This window comes from Petaurus breviceps, unplaced genomic scaffold (assembly GCF_028583685.1).
Source record: "Petaurus breviceps papuanus isolate PSGF00001 unplaced genomic scaffold, PetGlider_PUasm1.0 90925, whole genome shotgun sequence".
In the NCBI taxonomy this organism is placed as follows: domain Eukaryota; kingdom Metazoa; phylum Chordata; class Mammalia; order Diprotodontia; family Petauridae; genus Petaurus; species Petaurus breviceps.
The window spans coordinates 34,742,780-34,761,474 of NW_027187380.1; the positions used below are offsets into that span (position 1 = coordinate 34,742,780).

At 37.9% G+C, this 18,695-nt stretch overlaps 1 long non-coding RNA gene across 4 annotated transcripts in view; it reads right to left on the bottom strand.

The window, feature by feature from the left end:
- Window positions 1–7,785: 7,785 nt before the first annotated feature.
- LOC138152705 (uncharacterized) overlaps window positions 7,786–18,695 on the bottom strand; it is a 72,067-nt gene continuing 61,157 nt past the window's right edge. For all 4 annotated transcript variants that reach the window (XR_011166179.1, XR_011166180.1, XR_011166178.1 and 1 more), the window contains 2 exons: window positions 17,761–18,016; window positions 7,786–8,462 (listed from right to left, as the gene is read on the bottom strand). This is a non-coding gene — a long non-coding RNA (uncharacterized lncRNA). The remainder of the gene's footprint in view (window positions 8,463–17,760; window positions 18,017–18,695) is intronic.

Below are 18,695 nucleotides of genomic sequence, written 5' to 3' on the forward strand. Positions count from 1 at the left end.
ATAAATAAAAATATTATGGAATATAGGCAATGTTAATATGTGGTTTTCTAAGTCAATATGGAATCCATAGGGATTATCATGTATGGTTTAGTGGTCCTTGTTTCCAAACATTTCAATTTGATACTGCTGGTCTAAATGATCTCTAAGCTCATTTCTAGCTCTCACATTTTATGGTTCTATCCTCATTTATTATAATTTTCCCAGAGCACAGAATCTATGGCTGATATTTTTCAGTCTCTATAGGATCATCCTAGATCTAGAGTTAGTAGAGACTTGGAGTGGGGGGAGGGGGTCGGCTCCTAGTTCAATCCCCTCATTTAAAAAAATGAGGAAAATAATTTATTAGATGACTTCTCAAGATCTCACAGGTCAACAAATTAGTAAGTGGCAGAGCCAAAATTTGATCCTAGGGAATAGATCCCTAAGGCAGAATCACAGAATTAGAGTTGAAAGTGACCTTAGCAGACACATCTAGTCCAGTTCATACCTAAAAAGGAATCCCCACTATTTCATATCCAACAGTTTGCTATCTAGCCTCTGCTTGAAGACTTCCAAGGAGAGAAACTGATCACTTATTTGGGCATCACATTCCACATTTGAACAGCTTTGTCAGGAAATGTATCCTGACATCAAGCATGATCTGCAAATTCTACTCATTGCTCCTGGTTCTGCCCCCTGGGGCTGAATAGAACAAATCTGGCTCCTCCTCCACATGGCAACCTTTCCAATACTTGACTATCAGTACCATGACTGCCCAGAGCCTTCTCTTCTCCAGCCTACACATTCCCATTTCCTTCAACTGATCTTCATGTGACATGGACTCTAGGCCTTTTGTTACTTTGGTTCCCCTCCTCTGGACACTCTCTACCTTATCACTGTCCTTTCTTAACTGTGCACCCAGGATTAAATGCAATATTCCAATTGAAGTCTTGATAGGGGCAAACTATAATTGTACCTGTTCCTGGAAGCTCCTGGAACTCCTCTTAGTGCAGTTTAAGATTACATAGATTTTCTGGTTGCCATATTATACCACTGACTCACATTGAGTTTGAAGTCCACTGAAATCCCTAGACCTTTTTCAGAACAATAGTTTATCCATGCCTCCCTTATGAAGTCTTTTTTTTTTACCCCAAGTACAAGACTTTACATGTATCCCTTGAATTTCATCTTATTAGATTCAGCCCAATGTTTTAGGCTGTCAAGATCCTTTTAGATCTGGATCCTATCTTCCACCATGTTAGCTTTTTCTCTCAGTTTTGTGTCACCTTTACATTTGATAAGCATAGCATCTTTCCTTTATCCCAGTATAGGATCCTGACACATAGTAGGTACTTAATAAATGCTTGTTGAATTGAATTAATCTCAAATATGTTGATTGCTCTTTTTATAGAAACTGGCTGTCTCTATGGGGCACAACCAGAATAAAACAGACTTGAGAAAAGAATTACCTGGGCATATACACATACCTATCTCTACCAGAATTGCTTCTGCTCTATGACTGCACATTTTCTAGCCTCATCAGTTCTCTTTGAGATGTTCCTTTGTCTCCACTAACTTGGCAGGGAGGTCCTGGGACTGAATGCTTCCCTTCCTCTTTCTCACTGGGAGGCGATTAAGGGTACTTGGAGTCACTTGAACTCACTATCTGGGGAGAGTGTCTTCACCACAATTGACAAAGAAAAAGCTAATGGTCTAAAGATGTAATTTACCTGCTTTATAATTTTTGCAGAGGGCTCAGCCCTCTGCCAACAGACAACAAAAAGCCAGTCATGGAGCTATTTGAGATTATGCTTCATTGGTCTGGAATATTTCCCCTAAAGCAAGTAATTACACTAGGTTCTTTATGCCACTTTCTCCTGGGTAACTTTTTACTCTGCTCTCATAATCTGAGTAGGGGTGTGTGTGTGTGTGTGTGTGTGTGTGTGTGTGTGTGTGTGTTGGAGAAAGAGGAGAATTTCTTATATTTCCTCCAAAGACCGTGCCTTTGGTATCAGTGTTAGCTCCCTTTTACATCTCCAGAATTAACCCTTCCTTGCTCTGCCCACTACAAGCAAGGGTATGTTTTTTTTTTTCTTGCTATAGAGTGATATAATTTCAGAATGCAAGTTATTCATATTGTAGATAAATTGAAAATCCTCCACTAAAATCTTCATATATAGGAGGTGATCCTAAACTTTCAAAGCCTAGCATATAACCTGCTTTGCTCCATAGAATGATGGATGGGGGTAGCGGGCATTACCTTGGGCCCAGTTCTCTGCAGACTCACCTAGGAAGGCACAGCTTCACTAGGACAACAACAAGGCAAATTGATGGTCAAGTGTCATACTAGGATTTTCCTATCAGCTCTGTTGTCTCTACAGGTAGACAAACTCTCTTCCTTTTGTGTGTGAGGAGGGCCTAAGCCTGATTGCCAGTAATGGAGATTATGGAACACTAGAAAAGGACAGTAGGTAATATCTGAGAAGAGACAAAACAATAGGATTTAGAACTGAAAGAGACTCTACAGAATCATCTCTTTTATTTTACAGATTGAAAAGCTACCAGAATACCAGAGAGGGAAAGTTACTTGTCTATGGTCTCACAGTAAATTAGTAGTAGTGGGTTCTGCCTGAATCGGAACCCAAATTTCCATTGTGCTTTCCATTGTATTACATTGTCCACATCATTGTTACCTCTATATGAATATATGTATATTTTAAATGTAATTAATATTTTATTATCCAACCCTTTCAAATATGATATCATTAATAGATCTCCACTTTTGTATTTAATATATCCTTTTCTCCTTTCAGCATCTCTTCTATCAGGTTTCAAAAAAGAAAATCCCATTCTTGATGAATTATGCCCCCCCTTCTCAATGCTAGCCCTCCAATAGCTTCTTTCTTTTATTTACAATTTCTCCAATCACCCTCCTCTTTTCCTCTATCTTTTCACTCTCCCATTATGCCTCGTCCAGACTCTTTTGCTCACTTTGATTGCCTCCCTGTTACTAGTTCTCTGCCATGCAGCCCCACTAGCCCCCATCCGCAGCCTGATTTCCCTGTCTACAACCTTCCTCAGTTTTCCCTGAATCATCACCTATTCCTCCTTTCCACAAAGAACTTGACTTCTCTGAATTGGAAATGCACAAGATCCAGGAATAAAAAGTTTCTAAGCCCTTATAAGAAAGCTGACTCAGACTTCAGAAGTACTTAGAACAAACAGTATAATCATGCTTTAAGGACAGCCAAAGTTCTCTAAGGCAGTGGTATCAAACTCAAATAGAATAGATTCCTGGGGCCCAAATTTGACTGTCCTAAGGGAAGCTTCCAGTTTTTTTTTTAAAGCAATTGGGGTTAAATAACTTGCTCAAGGTTACATGGCCAATTATTTTTGTGTGGGTGTTAAGTATCTGAGGCCAGAACTGATCCCGGGTCTCCCAACTCCGGGCTGGTGCTCTTACTCACTGGGCCACCTAGCCGCTCAAGCTTCCAGTTTTTGAAAGGAGAAAAGTACTCCAGATGCTTTGTTATGAATGCATTAGTTAGAGGATTCAGCACTCAATTGGATCTAGCTGAATAATATCTCTATATGCAACCAAATGAATGGGTTCAGTCTCAGCAGTGCTTTTGACATACCCAAAGGCACTCAGCACATAGTAGGTGCTTAATAAATATTTATTGATTGAGTGACTGACCTGCTCCAATTCTCTTAGATAATAACAGTAGAAAGTTACCAGCTGTAAGTACTTGATGTCCTTCTGTTTGGGTATAACCTGGGCAGTTTTGTCATAGCAGGTAAAAAGGGAAGAAACAACAGAAGGGTGATGACAGACAGTATGGTCACTTGTAGGGTACAAGCAGAAGAGTAGCCATCCAAAAGATTTACTCTACTGGCTTTGGGTGAATCTCTTGGCAAGACCAGCTCGTTCCTATTAGCACAGTCAGTGAACTAGGTCAGTTAAACTGTGAGAAGAGGAAGACAGCCCTAACTGTCAATAGCCTCAATGAGAAGATTGACCTTATTTCCACTTTGAGGCTGCTTGTGGACACTGGATAAAAAGCAGGGGAAGTCTGAGCCTCTGGTTGGCATTTCTGAGATGTGTAGTGTGGCTTGTGTTGGAATTACAGTCACTCATCTAGGACCCTTTTTGTTGTGTCCTGTAATCTGGGACACAGATGGAGCATGTAGTGGACTGGGTTCAGGGAAAGCAGGGAATAAGGTGGAGTTACTTGTTTCCCTTTCTCTAGGTTGTATGACTCTGTCTGGCTTTTGGTGTTGGTCATTGCTTTCCATAGCTGCTCCCAACCTGGAAATCCCTTGAGAAGGTATTTGAATATGTCTGGTGGTCTATATGGGTTTGCATAGAGGAATCCTAGCCATGGACTGCCAGACGAAGTTTTGAGGGATGGGACTTGGGGTTTATGGAATTATAAGGATAGGATTCTTTACTCTGCTTCCTTACCCTAAGGGCCCCAGAGTAATAGGGACTCCTAGTAATAGAGTGTCACAGAAGTATTTCAAAGGGACTAGGGACAAAGTGATGCTATTCAGGTATTCATAGGAATTGCAGGATCTAAAAACAACTTTTAAAAAACTATTGCTTTGCCACAGTTATCAAAATGAAGTGAGCAAAGATTTTTTATTATTCAGAATCCTGTGGGAAATGTGTGGGCTGGGGATGGATTCTGTGTCCCTTTTATGGTTATAAGAAAGGTCTAAGTGTCCCTCAAATTCCATTTTGCATTTCTAAACTCCATGGAGTCCTAAACAAAGAATAATAATTAAGGAGCCCAATTCTCATTATTTTCTACTATCCAACCCTGTACTGTTTTCAACTAGTGAATCTGACCTTGTTTCCTGTTTTTACTCATTTACCATACCCATGGGTGATTAATCATATGCTCATTTTCACATCTTCCTCATCTAAAGGTCAGGTGATGACATCATCTTGGTGTGAAGCAGTGTAATGATTTAATGCCAAAAGCATGATGAGCTACTGCATCTGACGCTCAACCATGTCTGTGTTCCTCAAGCAGATACTAATTTGATTTCTGGGAAAACAATTTCCTAAAGAGAGTTTGGGTGCTTGGGCCCTATCTTGGCATGTATCCTGGTTTCTGACAAAGGTCTCAAAGAGATGGAGCTGTTCAGATTTCCTGTTCCTGCATCCTCAGATGATCAAGGACAGAAATGAATTTTCAAGACTTCTCTGTTCACTCTACACTTCTTTCTCAGGACCCAGTAAAGTAAGGAGTGTAAGTGTTCCCATTTTACAATGAGAAAATGCAGATTCAGAGATATTAAATGACTTACCATGGGTCACACAACTATTAAGTTAAAAAGTCAGGATTCATACCCAGGTCTTCACATTCCAAGTAGATAATAAAAATCTAATTCAATTTATCTGGTTTATATCAATTTACCTAACACTTAATGGTAGTCAGAGACAATAATGAAGAAGAAATAAAGTAATAAAAAAAGATTAATACCTAAATTCAAGCATCTTATAGTCCAGTTTACAAGAACGTAGATTAAAAGTTGCAGTCATATGCATTTATAAATGTACAGACAATGAATTTTTTGTTGTTCAGTCATTTTCAGTTGTATCTGTCTCTTTGTGATCCCAATTTGGGGTTTTCTTGGCAAAATTAACTGGTTTACCATTTTCTTCTCCAGCTCATTTTACAGATGAGGAAACAAAGGCATTCTGGGGTAAGTGATTTGCCCAGGTCACACAGCTAGGAAGTGTCTGAGGCCAGATTTGAACTCAGGAAGATGAGTCTTCCTGACTCCAGGCCCAGCACTTTATCCACTGTGACACCTACCTGCCTCAGACAAAGAACAGTAATAAGCAAATGACAGTTGGATAGAGATTTTATGAATATATATAACTGCTGAAGCTATTCAGAGTTGGGGGGGCAGTGAGGGGAAGTTACAGTGAGGGGATTCTAAGAACACTTCATGAAGAGGGGAATTTCATATACTAGTCCCTTGCCAGGCAGCTCTTAAATGATCCTTATTGGGGTTTCCAGTTTCAGGTAACCCTAGTTATCTGCTAAAGATGTCTTTACCTTTTGTAACTCTTCTGTTATGAAAAGCAGTATCATTAATACTGGCATGAGCATAATCACAAAAATATCAGAGTGGGAAAAGGTATCTAGACAAGGTTTAATTTACATATGCAAAGTTCCCTTGTTGGTGACACTATTTTGGGTGCTGTATAGAGAAAATAGGTAAGACAGAAAAGACTAGTGTATAAATGCCCTTTGAAGGTTGGAAAGATCAGTGAGCAATCAAGAAATGGAAAGGTAACATTGCAAAGTGACTCTAAAGAGCAAAAATTCATTGGTTCTACTCATGATGTTTAATTTAGGATTTAGTATTGAAACATTACGGAGGAGGAGGACCGTACAGACTGGAATTTGGAGGTATGTGTACCTAGTAAATCCACAATAGTCCTAATTTCCAATACTCTGTCACATCTACATAAGTCTTTGAAATTTCCTAAAAATTTCATAATTTCAGCAAATAGTAACTGAATGAATAATGTGAGTAAGCTTGGTAATAAAAATATTCCTCACAAAAAAATTCAATCATAAAACAGGAAGAATCACAGGCTGAAAAAAATATTATAATGATTCATGAAGGAATGCTCATACTCCCCATAGCTTACGTACCTGATGTGAGTGAGCATAAGGTGTGTGTATGTATATGTGTGTGTTGGGGGTGGGGTTGACTTTATGGTCATCATGTTGAATAACTATGACATTTCTAATTGTGAAGAATGAGAACACTAACCAGGCTTTATAGGCCAATAAAAAAACTCAGAAAAATGTGGCCTGGTGTCCTGAGAATTGGTAGGGCCTGTCTGGCAAAAGCTGTTTTCATATTAGTTTTCCTTGGAGGTTTCAACCCCTGTCTCTCTATTGCCCATCTCTTCCATAGAATTGCCAGGGAGAGTTGGCAACTGTCATTACTACCCTAAATGTCCCTCTCTGGACACAGCTCCAATTGTCAGCTAGATGAATCCTCTGACTCTGGAGCTCAGTCAAATTTGTCATTCAGCACTCATCTAGAGCCAGTATCATCTGTGACACAGTAGATTTTAAGCTCATTGATTGCAAAGACTGACTTACATTTGTCTTTCTAGGTCTACTTTACTGCCTAGAGAGGAAGTATAGCACAGTGTGTAGAGAGTTAGCCTCAAATCCAGAAAGACCCACACTCAAGTCCCACCTTTGATACATACTGGCTATATCCATGGGCAAATTAATTAGTGCTCTAGTCAGCTTCAAAGACTATATTGTATGGTGGCCAGGTAGCACAACGAGTAAGAGCACCGACCCCAGTGTCGGGATGACCTGGGGATCGAATCTGGGCTCAGACACTTAGCACCCACCCAGAAACACCTGGTCATGTAACCTTGAGCAAGTTACTTAACCCCAATTGCTTAAAAAAAAAAAGACTAAGTTGTAATAAAGTTGTCAACTTCCACTGGTCAAAGGAGTAGGTCCTTAATAAATGATTTAATCATTACTTGAATATGTGCATAAATATGTACACATGTAAATATATGTGTGTTATATGATATACATGTATATATATTCATACACACGTATATATGATGCAAGGATGGTGAGGACAATTGGTTACAATGTTTCTCGTCATGAAACTAAAGAACACTATGCTTGAATGAACAGAAAAATCTGTGCAATTGTAGAAGGAAGGCAAAGTTTACTATCATAGCTATATCTATTAGTCTGGCACCTGAGACATGCAACACAACTCTACCCTTAAACCAAGTTGCGATTCATCATTGAATTTTTATTTAAGACAAATTCAGTTGAGTAGAAGTGGGGAGCCATTATTATAGGGGTATATTATTATAGGGGTATATAGGTTGCTAAAGGGGTACATATGTTACATTTTTGTGTTCTCTACACTTTGATAGTCCGAGAAAAAAAATGCTATAATTATCTCATACCCTAGTTTTGGCTCCATCCGTCCTTAGCATGGAGCCTAAGTTTTGGTTTGGAAAATCTTATCACCTTTGGTAGAGAAGTGGCCTCAGTGACATCCACTTGATCTAATAAATGCCTAGTATAGTACTTAAAGCAGTAGCAGAGTTAGGCCTCTTTTTTTTACAACGTGCAACCTCCAATGCTACTACTGCGACTGCTTCCATTTTACACATAGCTGATGTTAGAAGTCAGTGTCCTCTCTGGCCTTGGCTTTTGATTTTCCTCAGGGATGGTGTTGCTCTTGATGTTCACAACCCTGCTTCCATTCTCCTGATGAATCTTTTAGCCATAGAAAGGCCTGAGAACTGTAATAAGATCACCATCTGTGTTCACTGGTAAGACATTAGTGTGATTTCTCCAAAGGCTTCTAGACTTCATCCCATGACAACTCTGGCTTCCTACTGGGATTTTTTAAGGGGTGTGTTTCATATGATGACATGTTCTTGATGTGACTTTCACCTATGGAGTGCAAAAGGAGACATGAAATGAAGAAATTTTAAGGCTTGAAATTAAAATTAATCATTCTCAACCTGAAACCATAGTTTAAATCTTGATACCTTTGTCCTATACTGACTTAGTTTCTCATTGCTTCAGACAACTTTCTAGGGCAGTAAATTATAAGTGAATTGTTCATCTGTGTTGTGGGTGAAACTTTTCCAACAAATGAATTCCCATCATTGAAGAAATCATAGATCTAGATTCTTTCCCCATCCCTCAATGTACTAACTTGATTCATATGAAGAAAGCACTATATAAAAAAGGTTTATGATAATGAGTTCAGTTAATTAGTATAAAACTTTAAGAAAATGGCTAAATAATTTGCTTTAAATTTTAACTGAATCATTTAATCCAAAAATAAACAGTAAAGAGAATTTCAGTTAGTTAAAATAATCTCTTTGACTGCTTGACTTTTAACTAATTACTCCTTAGCAAATGAGGATTCTGATTCCATTGGATTATTTTTTAACTTTTCTTTTTTCAGTCAACAGGTACTTATTTTTCTCCTTCCTGACTCCTCCTGTTGGAGAAGAAAAAGATAAAAAACAAATCCCATATAATACACAATGAAACAAAACAAATTTCCACATGGATCACGTTTAAAAATTTATTAGTCTGGGCACCTGAGACATGCAGCACAATTCTACCCTTAAACCAAGTTGCGATTCATCATTGAATTTTTATTTAAGACAAATTCAATCGAGTAGAAGTGGGGAGCCATTATTATAGGGGTATATTATTATGGGGGTATGTAGGTTGCTAAAGGGGCACATATGTTAAATTTTTGTATTCTCTACACTTTGATAGTCTGAGAAAAAAAATGCTATAATTATCTCATACCCTAGTTTTGGCTCCATCCATCCTTAGCATGGAGCCTAAGTTTTGGTTTGGAAAATCTTATCACCTTTGCACAGTCTAGTTGGAGCAGGTTGGGGGTTAATTCAGATTCATGAACTCACCTGCTTATAAAGGCAAGAGTCCTTCCTTCTTCCAGCTTGTCTCAGTTTATCTATATCTAAGGTAAACTCCTAGACTAAAATAGGGCAAACAAAGCTTCCTTAACAGTCATATAGACTGAGTAATAAAGTTCATAACAGGGAGATATGCATAATAGATAAAAGGGACACTTAGAGCATGGCTGGAGAGAGCCAACTTCCTTCAGTTAATACTGGAACAAAAGTCACTGCTGCTACAGGTAAACAAAGTTTGTAGCCAGAGAGCCCTCTGAAAGAGGAAGGGAGAAGAACTCCTTGTTCCTGGAACAAGACATTCCATCTCTGCCTCTGGAATTTCTGTCTCCCATGCCTAGAATATTCTCTTTCCCCATCTCCACCTACTGGCTTCCCTAGTTTCCTTTAAGTCCCAACTAAAATCCCATCTTCTTATTAGGAAGGCTTTCCTAATACTTCTTAGTTTTACTGCCTTCTCTCTTTTTATAATTAATTTTAAAAATAATTTTATAATTCTTTATAATTTTAGAATAATTTTTATAATTGTTTGCCCCCCCCCCCCCGAATATATCCTGTTTGTACATATGTGTTTCCTTCTTGTCTCCACAGTCTTAGACTGTGACCTACTTGAGGTCAGGGACTGTCTTTTGATTCTTTTGGTATCACCAGCACTTTAGCATGCTTAACAAATGTTTATTGGCTGATAGAAGGACACAAGCAAGTACAATCTCTTTTATTCATAGTAACATGTAGTCAGTGCTTAGTACAAGTCCATAGTTCTAGGGATCCTTGATGTTTTCAAAGAAGTGATCATGAGGGGGGCTAGGTGGCACAGTGAATAGAGCACCAGCCCTGGAGTCAGGAGGACCTGAGTTCAAATCTGGCCTCAGACACTTGTCACACTTACCAGCTGTGTGACTTTGGGTAAGTCACTTAACCCCAACTGCCCTCCAAAAAGCAAAAAAAAAAAAAAAGAAGTGATCATGGAATCATAAAATGTTAGGGCTAGCAAAAAACTTGAAGATCAGAAAATCTGATCTTCATATTTTGCAACTGAAGAAATGGAAGCTCTGAGAGAGGAGTTCGTTTGTCCAAGATGTAGATGTCTAAAATTTCAATTCAGGTATCTATGAATTAGGATCACATGATCCCATGACCCTCATCTGCTCTCTGCAGACTTCTATTCATGTTGCTAAAGCATCCCTCTCAAAGCAGGAAAAGCCAATTACTGAATACCAGGACTGGGTCTAAGGATTGATAAGGCAGGGTAGAACATGGCAGTGGTACACAATAAGGAACACATCTTGATACCACTTTTTCAATAGGTTTAATATATAATCATGTATAGACTTCATGCTAGAAAATTCTATTCCCCTTAGCACATAGGTTTTTATTTGGGGATAAAGTCATATAGGAGAAAACATGGTGTAGTGGAAAGAAAGCTAGCTCTGGAATAAAAGGACCTGGGTTCAGATCCTACCCCTGAAGCTTGCCTCTGTGATCTTGGGCAAACCACTTAAACTCTTTACATCTCAATTTCCTATCTGTTAAAAAAATGATAAGATTGGTCTTGATACCCTGGGAAGTCCTTTCCATCACTAGATTTCCAACTCTTTGAAATTAGGACCCTGTGTTCTTGTCTCTCATCTATTAGTTATCCATGTGACCCTGAGCAAATGACCTTTCTTCTTTTAGTCTCAGTTTCATACATGCTAATCATAAAGCCTCAAGGCCTCCCACAGTAGACAGACACTCAGGGAATATTTGAGCTTTGTTCAGATGTTATCAACAGTGGTCCTAGAAAGGCCTTTGTTCTTAGTAAATGGATCAGTTAAAGGTCTGCTAAGCTGGGTCATTCTGTGAGGTGTGGGACCCAGAACATATTGTACTATATACATGCCCCCCCAAGTATAAAGATGAGATAAGGCTACTTGAAAAGGTAAAACCATAAAAGGATGTTCTGATTTAGGGGGGAGGGGAATGGAGTTGGGTTGTTGAAAATAGGAGTAGTAGTTACAGAATCATATAATTTCAGAATGGAAGGAACATTATAGGTCATTTAATTGTAAGTGTGAGGTTAAGGCTACCATATTTAGTGCCAAGTATTTTTACAGGTGAAAGAATTTTCTGATGGAATCAAACAATCAGAAACTGAGTGTGAACAGTACTTTTACACCTCCCTGAGTCAAGCTATTGTATTAGAGACTTGGTCATCCCTGTAGGAGTTTGTATAAAAGGGAGAAGCTATCTCAGAACTGAAAGAGCAAGAGATTCTGAGTGATTGGGCTGTAGAGCAAGCCAGCATGGAACAAATGGAGATGTGAGCTGTGACAGAGAATGGAAATACCAAAAGAGCATTATTCTATAGGCTTTCTCAGAGAAGAGTATCCAGGTTAGGAGAATGCCCAAGAAAAAGTTTACTCTTTCTCCTATATCCCTACTTGTCTATCCATAGACACTGTAGTAAAATCTTGTTTTGTTACCCCAAATTTTCCAGTAAACTGAATTTTGCCCCAAACACAAAGAGGTCAGGGATTAACTAGAGATATACTTACATGTAAGGTTGGGCAGAGAACCCATCTTCTACTAAAGGGAACAGGAATTTTTCCTAACTGGAAGGTTGGAGTGATTGCTAAATCACTAAGTCATCTAAGATAAATTCCTTTAAGCTGAAGAGAAGGGAACCAGGTAGACCTTCGTGACTATTATATTGCTCCACCTAGGTTTACAATCGTCTAATTATTGTCATAATTTGTAACATATGGAAACAATCAAATCATAAAGAAACTGTATCTGAGAGAAGAAAAGTGACTTGCCCAAAGTTAAGCAAGTTAGTAGCTGAACCAGGATCCTGGACTACTTTACTCATCAGTCCTTATCATATGGGGAAAAGGAGAATATAGGACAGTAAGAATTGTATGTATTTGAGTGTTAGGCATTTTTAAAATATCTGCTAGTATAGTCTGGGTTATCTCCTCTTTTATAAGCTGCTCCTCTTTTCTTTCTTACGCCACCCCATTACTCTCCTCATTTACTACTCTGCTTAGGGGAAAGGGTAATTCTCAGTATGGTAACAACGATTCTTTTCCTAAGGTATTAAGTCACTGAATACCACATTCACTTTTGTCTGGGGGCCACCATAGACCCATCCCATAGTTATCCTATGCCCACCCTAATGAGGTGAGGGGCTAGAAACCAATTGTGATCAGTCAAAATTACTCAGGACTGGGATTACCTGGATTTGGGATGATACACTCAGGATTATTCCATCCAAGAGATCCTGATGGAGTGGGAAAATCTTGGGAACACCATAAACTGAACATATCTCTTCCTCATTAAAATGTTAGGATGTGGCCATATTTCTTGTTTTCACCTGACCTGGTGATAATGTGTGATGGCATGTTCAGCTGAGGCTAGGGGAAAGGCAGGCTTTCCCAATTTTCTTCATTGCCCTCATTATGATGTAGAGCAGAGATTCTTCATTTGGAGCCCATGCCTCTCCCCCCGCCCCCCCAGGAATCTTTAAATAGATTTCAGGGAATCTGTGAACTATATAAATAGGAGGAAATTTACATTTTTGTACAATCATATTAAACATATTTCCACAGTAGTCATGTTGTGAAATAAGAATCAGCACAAAGGAGAAAAATCATGAGAAAGGAAAAAAAAAGAGAGAGAGAAAATAGTATGCTTCAATCTGCATTCAGACTCCATAGTTCTTTCTCTGGATGTGGATAGCATTTTCTATCATGATTTTTTTGGAATTGTCTTAGATCATTGTACTGCTGAAAAGAACTAAGTCTGTCAAACTTCATCATCACACAATATTGCTGTTGCTGTGCACAATGTTTTTCTGGTTCTGTTCACTTTACTCAGCATCAGTTCATATAAGTCTTTCCATGTTTTTCTGATATCCACTTGCTCATCATTTCCTATAGCACAATAGTATTCCATTACATTCATATACCACAACTTTCTCAGTCATTCTGCAATTGATGAGCATCCTCTCAATTTCCAATTCTTTGCCACCACAAAAAGAACTGCTATAAATATTTTTTGCATATATGGGTCCTTTTCTATTTTTTGTGATCTCTTTGGGATGTAGACCTAGAAGTGGTATTGCTGGGTCAAAGGGTATGCACATTTTTATAGCCCTTTGGGCATAGTTTCAAATTGCTCTCCAGAGTAGTTGAATCAGTTCACAACTGTATCGACAATGCATTAGTGTTCCAGTTTCCCCACATCTTCTCCAACATTTATCATTTTCCTTTTTTTTTTTTATCATATTAGCCAATCTGATAGATGTTAGGTGGTACCTCAGAGTTGTTTTAATTTTCATTTCTCCAATCAATAGTGATTTAGGGCATTTTTTCATATGACTGTATTTCTTCATCTGAAAACTTCTTGTTCATATCTTTTGACCATTTATCAATTGGGAAAATGACTTGTGTTCTTATAAATTTGACTCCTTTATATATTTTAGAAATGAGGCTTTTATCAGGAACACTGGCAGTAAAAATTATTTCCCAGCTTCCTGCTATGTCAGATTGCTTGCCATCTTGGAGAAGGGGGAAAGGAGGGAGGGAGAAAAAAATTGGAACTAAAAATCTTATAAAAGTGAACGTTGAAAACTATCTTTACATGTAATTTGAAAAAATAAAATACTTTTAAAGGAAAAAATTTACATTTTTATTGTCATTAACCTCTGGCATTAAGCATTCTTTTTTTTAGAAAATTCTGAATGTAGGCAACAGATCATTATTCTAAGAAAGGGCCTATAGACTTCACCAGCTTATCAGAGGTGTTCATGACACAAGAAAGGTTAAGAAAACTTGGTAGAATGGAAAGATCAATCAAGTCAGGAGAGTTGGGTTATAGATCCTGTTGGCTCTCTATCATACTCTATGCACATAACCTGTTGCAGCCAGGACAGATTTCATATCATGGAGACCAGGGAAACTTGCCAGAGCAGGCAGCACAGCAAAGTTCACAACAGTGGTCTTTGACCAGAAAAGTCAATAAATCAAAGAGAGGAAAGTTCATTACTGTATAAAGAGTGAGTATTTCAAAATTATTGATCAAGGAATGGATTAGGGTCTAGAAAATGTATAAAGTTAGCAAGCCTCAGAGTATACAGTGTTAGAAGATTTTGCTCACTCCTAGAGAGGGCTGGTGCACATATCTGTCCTGTTCAAACTCTTTTCTTTTCAAAACATTCTACTTTTATCTCCCACTATTCTCTTATGAGCCTTGCAGCCATATTTGTTATGGACACTCTCAGTTCCCTTATCTTTAAAGAGTATCAGGGGTTGGGGTGGAGTTGAAATAATGATAATGATTCTATCATTATAAAGATAATAATCACACATAATTATTTATGGCACTTTAAGATTTGCAAAGTTCTTTCTTCACAGCAAACCTGTAAGTGTGAGTATTGTCCCCATTTTACAGACAAGGAAACTGAGATGCAGAGAGGTTAAGTAATTTGCTTATGGTCATACAGCTAGTAGGTACTGGAGATGGGATTTGAACCCAGGTCTCATAAGTCTCAGTTCAGTGCTGTTTTCAGTAAACTCTCAGTGTAATTAAAATTTCGGGTATAGCACAATGCCAAAATGAGGTTCAAGTAAATGTTCACATATTATTCCTTAGAGGTTTACTTTTTTGGTAGCTCTTTTTCCTCAGGAAATTGCTGTCTTCACATTGAGTTTTGAGTGACAGAAATGATCACAGAACACACCGACAATTAACATTTCCTTCTTTCCACCTTGCTCTGTGACCTCTGCTCTTCTATCCAGCAGTAAAGTGAGAACAGTAATGCTGTGTCTACCCTACAGAGTGAGATTAACTTCCAGAGAAAGGCTGGAAAACTAGTAAATTCCAATCAGGAAACATGTTTCAGTCCTTTTCCCATTCCAGCTTCAGCTTGATCTCACTTTTGGAAAGTTACAAGTTGATGCAACTTTGACTTTTAAAAATTTTCCAGTTTTAAAATCTTTCCAAAGATCTTTGAAAAAAAAAAAGTGAAATCGGCATGTGCCTAAATACAGGTATCTAGATTAAACACAGCTCAGGACTAATGATTGACCCAGCTAATTGTCTCGGTAAATACACATATATGCATGAAAGTGTGTGTGCAATCAGTTGTGTGTTATGTATATGTGACAGACACACACATAGACAGAGAGACAAAAGAGAGACAGAGAGAATATCTTAAAACCACATATAAGAGTCACTACAAGGAAAGGAACTCAGTTTTTTCATCTGTAATATAAAGAAGTTAAAGGAAATTATTTCTAGAGTTCCTACTGTGAATTCACAACCTTATGATCTCAAGTTTCTTCCAACTCTAGCATTTTATAATAATAACAAATAATGATAAGATTATACATCAGAGAAGCTGGCTGTCTTTCATAGATTGACAGACAACTCATATTACAAACACAGATCTCAAATATCTTGGATAACTCAAAGAAGCAACATGGAAGAATGGATGGAGTATGAGACTTGGATTTAGTAAGGCCTAATTTCAATTCTTACCTCAGACCCTGCCTTTGTTACCCTGGGCAAGTCACTTTAACCTCTCTGAGCCTCAGTTTCCTCATCTCTGAAATCAAGGGATTAGACTCAGCCTTTCTAGTTCTAAATTAATGATTCTTTAAATTGTATTGGAATTAGACCTAATATAATTAAACCTAATAATATGATTATCATAGACCTAATCATTTCCCACAATCCCTCAGCATTAACATATAGCATTAATCTATAAAATGGTTAAGAATAAAATTTTAAATTGACATCTCCTTACCAAATATACATAATGACAAAACCATTTACAAAGAAAGTCTTTCAAAATATAAACCTAAAAGAAGAGATCAAAATGATGGAACAGAATGGGGTCTCCATGATCCCTGTTTTTATGCCTGCTATTAGAGTCACGCTGAGGATGAACTTATATGGTAGCTAATATTTATCTAACTACAAAACATTTTTTATCCACCTGTATAATAGCAAATACAATATTAAATATAGAAGAATGATGGGATAGTTATTTATCGTAAGAGACAATATTTACCTAAACCCTATTGCAAAAAATGAGGTGAATAAGGTAACAAGAGTAATGACAATATTCACTTAACTCCAACTGCCATCCAAAAAGAAAAAAAGAGCAATGATAATAATACTGCAAGGTTCTCTTTTTTTGTTGTTGTGGGTAATCCCTCTGGTAATGCAAATCACATCCCATCCCTTCCCTGCATAATTTATTAAATGATTTTCAAGAGTTTAAAAAATGAAAAAAAAATTATTTTGAACTCAACATGGTCACCAGCTTCCTTAAATTTTGCTTAGGTTTGTCTTCATACAACAAATAGACCATGTCACTAATGGAAGTCTTTCCAGCTTTGTAGAAGGTGCAAGAGGTTGCACTTCTTTGGCATAGATATTGACAGCCCAGAATCATCTCTGTACTACAATGAGTAATCAGAATAGAATTTACAATTCATTATTAGATAGCACTTTACAATAATGCTGTGAAGTAGATATTGCAAATATTATAACCTTTAAATAGAAAGTTCATGTTAGAACAGATTTGAATCCCACTTTTTTAACCTCAAGTTCTCTCTTTCTATGATTTTATGACTTAGAAATGAGCTATAGAAAAAAGAGAAAAACTGCATATGAGAATGACATTCATGACTTTTGGTTACTATTTTGACACACAGCCATGGTTATATAATGCACTCAGGTGGGGAAAGAATTTCTCTGGTAAAAGCACGAACTCTTCACTGTTGTACCAAGTATAGTTTGTGCACCTTTGAAGAGAGGACTGAATTACCACTGACTTGTCGTTCTTTCAAAACCCATTCACATGCATTAAGCAGTTATTTGGGGAGTTTTACATGCCTATAACACACTAAGGACACCCCTCCCATTCAATGATCTATATACTATATACTCAGTATACTAAAGGTACACAAAACAGGCACTTTGGAGAGATACTTTTCTTACAGTACAAAACAATGCTCATCTTAAACTTTCATGAGAATTTAATTCTCAATGTAATTTTCTTTAAATGGTAAGGAAGCTTAGTGGTCATGACTATACAACCTTTTGACTTTAGATGAGGAAATAGAGGTTTGAAGAAATCATACCTTCAGACTGCAAGACCAGTACCGATCCCTATATTCACCTGAGCCTACCCCTTTTGTACTTTCATGTTTAGGGCTTGTCATTAGTTTTTTGGATACTTTCATCATATTTCAGAATAATTGTTATCGTTGTTACCATTCAGAATAATTCTTACCTACCTTGTGACTGGATGGTGCTGACTCTGGGCTTTCACGGAAGCCAGTCTTCTTTCTTTGGCTACCCTCATGAAGGGTGCCTCAGTGAAGTTCTGGGTTTCTTCAGCATTTGTATCTATTTCTCTTCCCTCTACCCGGAAACTAGGATCCACTCCTGCTAAGACTTAAGACTATAAGTCCAATTTCTCAGGGCACACCTTGAGGCTGAATGAATACCAGAAGATCCAGAAGACCAAGCTGAAGGCAAGGAGTAGAGATCCTGTGTAGACCAAAAAGTCCCAGTAGTTCAGAGGGGCCAAGATCCCCAGCAGCAAAAGGATTAGCCCAGCAACATCGAACAGGACAGCTAGCAGAAGGATTGGGATACAGCGCCCAAGACTGCATCTTCCCCAGGGTCCCACCAGCAGCATTGCCTACAAACCTTACTCTGGTCTAGAAAGAGCACAACTGGCTGGGACTTGGTGGTGGCAATTTGCATGGGAGTATGACTGTTTCTCTTTCCCTCCCTGCCTCCCCGTCTCTCTCTGTGCCTGGAGATTAGGAATTAACATCTATGAGCCATAAGGAAGTACACAGGTGCTATGCACATCTTTAAGAGGAGTCAGACAAGAAGACTGGTTTTTTTTTTTAAACTGTTTCATGACTCTGGAATGATAGAAACAAATACCCAACTTTGAAGTCACACTGAATTGGATCTTTAGTTACTCAAATTAATAAGGAAGAAATGGAGTCAAGTTACATTTAATGTATATAAGAACAAATCACTCTGTGAGGTAAGCAAGGCAAGTATGAAAATGAGAAATCAGATTCCAAGGAATGTTTGTTGTTTTCAGGGGCTGTAAAAACTTTGAGAATGAGCTTCAGTTCCAGGAAGTCCTCTTGGATTTTGGAATAGTTAATAATGGTGACAATAATTCACATTTATATAACACATTATG